The following is a 9,028-nucleotide window of genomic DNA, read 5'->3' on the forward strand; positions in this document are numbered from 1 at the left end:
ACTATTGATATGAAGAACTTTCAAACTGAATTGTGGAAATTAGTTGCTAGTATGGATTTGATAAATATTTCCTGTATCCCAAAAGAGAAATGTAAGGGAGATAATGTTACAAATGCCAAAGTTATGTCGTGTGTACCTGAACCATATGTCTTATTAATTGGTAGTAATGTGATCACTGGTGATTATCCAAGATATAATGTAAGTTGTTCTCATTGCAAAATATCTGACTGTATTAGCTCTATTACCAAGGATGATTCAGTAGTTATTTTGAATAATCCTCCTTTTGTTATGACACCGGTAAAGTTAGATGATATTTGGTATGATGATAAAGCTTGCAACTTTTAGAAGAGTTATATAAGTTGTCATCTAGAGCCAAAAGAGCTATAGGTCTTGTTATTGTAGGAATTGTTTCTCTTATCTCTATGATTGTTACTGTCTCTACTTCTGCTGTAGCTTTGACTCAAGAAGTTCAAACTGCTAAGTTTGTAAATGAGTTAATGCATAATATGACAAAAAATTGGGTAGAGCAAGAAGATGTGGATGAAGTTATGGAACAGAAATTAAATGCTTTATATGATATGGTAAATATATTAGGAAACATGGTGCAACAAATTAGAATGAAAGAAAAGTTAAGATGCCATGCAGCATATGATTCTATTTGTGTTAGTAAATTGAAATATAATAGCTCAGATAATTGGACAGAAATAGTATCTCATTTAAAAGGAGTTTGGATGTCTAATAATGATTCTCTCGATTTGTATGATTTGCAACAAAGAATTATAGAAATGCAGAATACCCCAGATATAGATATCTCTCCAGCAGAACAAGCTAGTCTAATTTTTTAAAATCTGAAAAACTGGTTTCCTTCTGTAACTTCATTTAAAAATCTTCTTTTTATGATTGTTGCTCTTTTTATTGTTATCATAGGTATACTATGGGTCCTCCCTTGTGTTGGTCATATAATAGCCAACCGTTATAGAGAACTGCTGTGTAAAGTGCATGGAATTCAACTTAAGGCCCTCCCCAGACAAATGCAGGATGTGTAGCCAAAGACGGGAAAGGAATGAGACTCACTCATGATCCTAAGACAGGGAGTAACATTGACTGCTATGATCTCAAGGACGGGCAACTTGAGTTTGAGGTCTCATATCCACCTAAGACAGGCAACATCCTATATTTTATAAGAGGGAACTGTTAGGGGCCTGGCTACCTTGTAAAGCAAGCTTAGCCCTGTACTGTGAAACCAGCAAGACTAACTCCATCTTGACTAGAAAATCTGCTTGGCAATGAACAACTCAAGAAAGGAAGATATTAATAAATCAAAGTGACCGAAGGTCTCAGGCCTTAAGGAATGTAAAGCCTTAAAATCCTTATGGTTCAAACCCATTATCAGTATCTCACTGAAACTGTTAAATCAATGGTTTGATTTATTAAGAAAAACTAGTGGGGAATGAAAGGACCAGTTATCAGAAACTCAGTTTCTGGTAAAGTACAGTTGAACCCCACCCCACCCGCTTGAGTGGTTTTTTAACAAACAACCCCCACCTGTGGTGAATCCCACCCTGATTGATCAACTGCCATAAAGTGGAATTCTTCTTCTTTTTAAGGACACAAGGAATTTTCCACATTCCTGTATCTGAAGTAACCTATAAGATTCAAATAGGTTTCCAAACTGTTACCCTGAGCTATGGCTAGCCAATTGAAGGTGGAAAAATACCCAAACTACTGTGGACGGCCAATCATGGCGTGTATGGTTGGGCAGGGGAGTAGCAGAGGTATAAAAGGAGGGGCAGACATCAATTCGGGGCTCTCGGGTGGATGCTGCTGTGTCAACACACGGGAGCCTGGATTCGAACTCGAAATAAACTTTGTTAATTCCGAAAAAAAAAAAAAAGAGTGTTGATTGTGGATCTGAGAAAATTGTAATTACCAACAACCTCAATCTCTTCTCTGTCTTATCTGATGCTGCCAATTGGCCCAGTGATGAGAATCTTTGTCTTCTTGATGTTGAGCTTCAATCCATATTGAGGACTACAGTCCTTGACCTTTTGCAGCAAGCTCTTCAGGTCTCCTTCAGTTTCTTCAAGCAAGATTGTTTCATCTGCATATCATAGGTTGCTAACGAGTCTTCCTCCAGTCTTGATGCCACACTCCTCCTCATGAATCCCTGCTTCCTGAATGATCTGTTCTGCATATAGATTGAAAAGGTATGGGAATAGGATACTGTCTCTATATATACATAACCTTCTATGTATACACATAACCTCTCTCATATATATATATATACCTACCAGTTGCTCCCTAGGAGAAAGATGTGGCATAAAAGAAAAAGAAAAACAGATCTGGAAAAAAAATTGAATAAAATATTCTAGATATATGAAATAATATAAAATCTTATCATAATCATGCAATTGGCATCTCAGAAGGAAAGTGAAAATGAGACAGAAGCTTCAGATGCTCCATAAAGTTTCTACTCATCATAGAATAAACTAAACTCATAAAGTAGAAGCTATCCCTCTCCACTCTATTTTCCTGCATGCATTCATCATCTAACTCATTCCAGTAGTCAACTCTCAGTTCTGTAAATCCTCCACCTTCATGTTTAGCTCAGGAATTTTGTGTTGTAATTCTTTCTATTTGAAAACTTCTTCCCAAAAGTGGTCATGTTGTTGTTATGTGCTGTCAAGTTGCTTACTATTCATAGCGACCCTATGTACAAGAGCCCTAAGCCCTGCTCTATCCTGTGCCAACCTCACTGTCTCTAACACTCCTACTCCCCTACCCCAATCACTGAATTGGTCATCTCCACATTGAAGGCTGCAGTCCTTGACCTTATGCAGCAAGTACTTCAGATCCTCCTCAGTTTCAGAAGCAGGGTTTTGTCATCTGCATGATACAGGTTGTTGATGAATCTTCCACCAATCCTGATGCCACATTCCTCCTCGTACAACCCAGTGTCCCAGATAATCTGTTCTGAATATAGATTGAAAAGTTATGGAGATTGAATACTTCCCTGGCATTCACCCTGCTCAAATTTGAACCATGCAGTGTCTCCTTGTTCTGTTCTATTGTCCAAGTATAGGTTTCACTTAATCCCAGTCAATTTTTCTGGGATTTCCATTCTTCTCAGAGCCAGCCACAGGTTGTTGTGATCCACACAGTCAAAAGCCTTTGTATAGTCAATGAAGCACAGATAAACATTCCTCTGGTACTCTCTGCTTTCTGCCAAGATCCATCTAACTATAATCTAACTATAATATCCCTAGTAACACGACTTCTTCTAAACCCCTCCCGCACATCTGGCAGTTCTCTGTTGATGTGTTGCTCCAGTTGTTTTTTTAATAATTTTCAGCAGAATCTTGCTTGCATGTGATATTAATGATATTGTGACCAATTCCCTCTGACTGGTAGGCCACAAACCCTTCAGTTTTATAGTAGGCTACAACTCATCTCATTTGCATAATCAATCACCTTTTAATTTGCATAATACATTGACCAATCTCTGGAAAACACATACCAGTTACAGGGTAGGGTTCAGCCCAGGACCAGACAAAGAGTACAAACCACAAGTAGCTTACAGCTTACTCGAGAAATGTCAACCAACCTGTTCAAAAGTAAGGAATATTCTGGGGTAGAAACTTCAAATTTCCCATTGTCATTAAGTTGATGCTGTAAGAAATTAGGAAAAAAATTACCTCTTCAGAGTTGTGGGGGGGAAACATTTCTCAAGCTGCTTTTCTAAAGAACCAAGCAAAAAGTAAAATAAGGCAACTCATTTAACCACAGTTACTATGTTACAGTTAAACAGGAACTCTAGTGATGGCCTAGTGGATAGGGAGGTATACAGCCAACCCAAAGGTGGGTAATTCAAATCCACCAGCTACTCTACAGGAGAAAGATGGGTAATTTCCTACTGTATGATTTACAACCTCTGAATATCTCTTGGAAGTTCAGTTGTGAGTTGATTTTGACCCAGCAACAGTGAGTTTAAAGAAAACTATTCTTAGGAGAATTGGCAGAGTAGAATGTAACATGTTGGACTATTAGTCAAAAGGTCAAATCCTCCCATTTACAGCCTTGGATTTATCTTCTTATGGAGGTTTGTCATCATGAGTGACTCAATAGCAGTGGGTAAGATTTTTTCCTCTTCTACCATGGTGGCCTGGTGACAAGAAGATGCGCTGCAATCCTGACGGCACATGGTTTGAAGCCACTAGCTGTTTTGTGGGAGAAGGATGAGTAGTCTCCACCCATGTGATTAATAGCCTCTGAAAAATCCCTGAAGGGCGAGTTATGGGTTGGTTCCAACTGTACGGGACAAAATATAATGTCAGAGCAGAAAAATGCTTAGTGAGCTGGTATTTATGAATCAAGTTTTGCCAACAGTTTTATGTGGGGAACCTTACACTGGTGAGGTTTATTACTTAAGGGATAGTAGTACTTCATTTAGGTTGAGGAAGTGGGGAAGGACACTGACTCAAAGCAGAGGTCCAGAAATACTACTAGATTCCTGTCATGACAATAATACCTAATGACATATCCCTTTTAAACAGAACAAAGGCTGCATAGTGGAGTGGACCTGGGGGGAGTGATTGTAAAACAATGAAAGACTTTTTCTTTTACTTTTCAAAGAGAAGAGTGTACTGTGGGGGGAGGGTTGGGCAGGGAGAAAAGTACAACAATGAATGGAAATCCAAAGTCTCTGTAAATTGTCATTAAAATTAATAATAGTTAAAAAAATTTAAAAAAAGAAATAACTAAGAGAATGTTGAGATCAGTAAAGGTTATTGCTGTTATGCACCATTGGGTCAGAATCAACTCAAATGACCTTTCAATAGGTTTTCAGAGACCATAAATCCCCTGGATGGAGATGGCCCATCTTCTCCCTCGGAGCAGCTAGTGGATTTGAACTACATGAATTTAGGTTGGGAGCACAACTCTTTATCCCTAAGTCACCAGAGTTCTCTGTAAAAGGTAAAAAAATGAGCAAAAAGCTTTCAGATCCATTGTTCATAGGGTCCCAATGAGTCACAATTCATTGCACAGCTCCACTTTTTCTGCACTAAAGATATTAGCAAAAAATAAACCCCAGTTCATACCAATAGGCACACACACACACACAGACACACACACAAGGGAAGAAGAAAAATCAATGATCTGACTCAGAACCTTTATCAGCTAGAAAAAAGAACAACTATCTAATCCTACAGCTTCTAGAAGAAAAGAAATTATCAGGACAAGAGCTGAAATCAGTGAGATAGAAAACAGAAAAGCAATTGAAATCATCAAAAAGACCAGGATGTAGTTTTTTAAAAGAGTCAATAAAATTGACAAACCACTGGCAAACTTAACAAAGGAGGGGGTGAGGGAAGAGAAGACACAAATAACTCAATTAAGAAATGATAGAGGTGACATCACAACAGAACCTGAGGCAATTAAATCCATAATATCGGAATACTGTGAAAAGCTTTACTTTGATAAATTTGAAAACCTAGAGGAAATGTACAAATTATTTTAAACTCATCCCTCACCCAGATTCACAAGGACAGATATAGAACACTTGAACTGACTCATCACCGAAGAAGAAATTTTAAAGGTCATAGAAAGACTTCCCCATAAAAAAAGTCCTGGATCAGATGGCTTCACAGCTGAATTATACCAAACATTCAGAGGGGATCTATTGCCAATTATACTTAAATAATTTAAAAAAATAAAAAAGAAGGAATACTCCCAGAGTCATTTTATGAAGCAACCATAATCCTAAAACCAAAACCAGGCAAAGATATTACCAAGAGAGAAAACTACAGACTAATATCTCTCATAAATATAGATGCAAAAATCCTTAGCAAAATCCTAGCCAATAGAATCCAAAAGCACATTAAAAAAAATTGCTGCTACTAAGTGGGGTTTGTAACAGGCATGCAAGGATGGTTCAACACAAGAAAAACAACGTAATTCACCATATTAACAAAGTAAACAATAAGAGCCATATGGCCTTAGCAATTGATGCTGAATAGTCATTTGACAAAATCCAAAACCCCTTCAGCAAAATTGGAATAGTAGGGAATTTCCTAAACATAGTGAAAAGTACATATGCAAAACCAAGAGACAATATCATTCTCAATGGAGAAAGACAAACCATTTTGCATGAGCACAGGACCAGACAAGGATCCCCACTATCACCACTTCCATTCAACATTGTATTGGAAATACTTGCTAGGACAATACAAGAGAAGGAAAAATAAAAGGCATCCAGATCGGCAAAGAAATGGTTAAACTATTGCTATATGCAGATGATATGATAGTGCACACAGAAAACCCTAAAGACTCAGCAACAACAACAAAAAAGCCTGTTAGAGCTAGTAGGACAATTTAGTTAGAGTGGCAGGATATGAGATCAATATCCAAAAATCAGAGGGATTCCTCTACAATAATAAAGAGAACTCAGAGAATGAAACCAAGAAAGCAATACCATTTACAATAGCCAACCACATGTTGAGATACTTGGGAGTAAACATAACTAGAAATGGTGGAGCTCCAAGATTAAAACAAGGTTTGAAGCAGGGGTGGCATCCACTTCTGAAATAGCTTGCCTTCAAAAACCCTATGAACCTGGAGAAACGAAGAAAGTTATCCAATTGTTCAGGTCTTTTGTTCATAAGTTCGCTATGAGTCATCTATGACTCGACAGCACTTAACAACAAAAACTATATATTATATTTAAGTGGTATAGCACTGGTCTGCCAATCTGCAGTACAAAGGTAACTTGTGGTTGCTGTGATGCTAAACACTGTGACACTGATGTGCCAAATGCGATAATGGTTACCAATGGTGGACACTGTTTTGTGGAGCTCCCAGATTAAAACAAGCTTGGAAGCAGGAGTGGCATCCACTTCAAAAATAGCTTGCCTCCGGAAACTTTATGAACTTAGAGAAATGATGAAAGTTAAACAGGACTCATGGTGACCCCATGTGTGCAGAGTACAGTTACTCCGTTGGGTTTCCCCAAGTCTGTGATCTTTTGGAAGCAGATTGCCAGGTCTTACCTCTGAGGCTCCTCTGTATAGGTTTGAACTGTCAGTACTCCAGTAAATGAACTTTGATACCATCTTGAATTTTATAGGGTTCATACTCTAGGAGATGTTATTCCTTGGAAAGTGACATCATGATTGGGAAGGTGGAGGGGTGGTGAAAGAGAGGAAGACCTTCAACCAGGTAATGGTGACTTCAGCAATAGGCTTGAGTGTGTTAGAGAAGATGGCTCAAGATAGGACAGTGTTCAGATCGGCTGTTCATAGGGTTGCTAAGAGGACTTGACAGCACTTAATAACAATAGCATCCAGTATTCCCAGTTGTACATAGTAGGGTTATTATAAACTGAAACTGTCTTGATGATGCCCAACAGCCCAGAAAGTTGTAAAAAGGCTTGTTTATTTTTGTTTTTCACAAGAGATACCTTAACAACAACAACAATTTCCCCAAATCTGGCCAGCCAGCCATCTTTATGGAAATGTAGAGGGTTAACTGTCAAAAGAATTTCTCTTGTCTTTTGACAAGCAAAAGAGATGGCTTCTTTTCCCTCCTCCCCAAAACCTAGACAGTAATGCAATTGCCCTATGCATTTAAATACTTTCTTACACTTCTGGGCAAAGGCCATCTTTTCAACTGAGAGCAACAATGGGACTAAGTTAATGAGATGAAGTATTATTTAATACCCCAGTTCACTCAGAATGAGTGCATTCTGGTCACCTTATACTTTTTGGAAAAGTAGACCTTCATTAGAGAGATTACTGCTGTTGCTACCAACCCTATTATGTAAGACTGTCATTTCACAAGTACGTGCTGAATGTTATCTGCTCAAACCTCTTTCCTCTGCACAAGCAAGTATGTGTACATTCATACCCTAGAAGAGTAACACTACATAGGAAAACACGCTCCCTACAGCATTCTGAAACTGCAGATGTTTTAAAAAGGCACTTTCTCCAAATGCAATAGCTAACTCTTTCAACATATGACAACAAACATGAAACATCCTTAAGTCAATGAGTATAAAAATGGTTCAGAATCAGGAGAATACAGTAGTGCATATCTCAGAACCTTTTCCTGCAGATATTCTTCCATCTCCTTGTGCTGGGGCATTTACAAAGTTCTAGGGCCAGGACTAACAATGTGTAGTCCAATGACGATCTGCTGAGAAGGGTTGTCTTTTTTTATTTTTATTTTTTAAATTGGGGAAACATTTCCAATTTTTATTCTTAAAAATAGGAATCAAAATTGCAAAAGAAGATTTATAGTCACTTCTGAATAAGAGGGTCATTTTGGAACGTCACAAGAACACATACTCAGATGGAAATCTAGTTAAACTGCGGTTGCTGCTCAGGTTGCATTCATTCCTGCATTTTCTCAATCAGTTCTTCCTTGTATTTGCCTTTCTCTTTTCCAACTTGGTGAGATTTGGCTTTATGTTCAAGAATTTTTTCCCAATCTTTATCCAATTTCAGCCTGGTGATAACCACCTTGCGTGGGTGAATTCCCACATGCACAGTTGTACCTTTAGCCTTCTTGCGCTGCACTCTTCGGATGTAGATGACATACCTCTTTCTGTACACCTGGACTACCTGGCCAATTTGAATTGTCCTCGCACCACTTGAACCTTGTCATCCTTGCGGATGGGCATGGAGCGCACATTGTACTTCTGCCGCAGCTCCTTGGACAGAGGGGAGGACATGATCTTCCTGCGCACATGTGAAGGGGCATTGAAGTGGCGTTTGCGGTTCTTGCTGCTGTCCGAGGTAAGGAAAGGGTTGAATTTCATGGTGACAGCCGTCCAGCAGCGTCAGGCTCTCCACGTGCAGGGTTGTCTTTCTTTGGGGTGCATTTGTGAAGCAGAATCAGAAGCCAACTGGCCTTGAGTGGTTATTTACCCCTGCATGAATTGACAGGCCTCTCAAGATCTTGGCTTGGCAGCAGTCAAGACATCATTCATCACTGAGACAACAGACCAAAAAGAAATCTCTTCCTTGCCTTG

The 9,028-nt window shown here is 38.8% G+C and overlaps 1 pseudogene; it reads right to left on the reverse strand.

Moving 5' to 3' along the window:
• Positions 1 to 8,497: 8,497 nt before the first annotated feature.
• Positions 8,498 to 8,815, reverse strand: LOC102868793 (annotated as a pseudogene).
• Between the last annotated feature and the right edge of the window lie 213 nt (positions 8,816 to 9,028).

This window comes from Elephantulus edwardii, unplaced genomic scaffold (genome assembly GCF_000299155.1).
Source record: "Elephantulus edwardii isolate Elephantulus edwardi_28Jun2011 unplaced genomic scaffold, EleEdw1.0 scaffold00079, whole genome shotgun sequence".
NCBI lineage: Eukaryota > Metazoa > Chordata > Mammalia > Macroscelidea > Macroscelididae > Elephantulus > Elephantulus edwardii.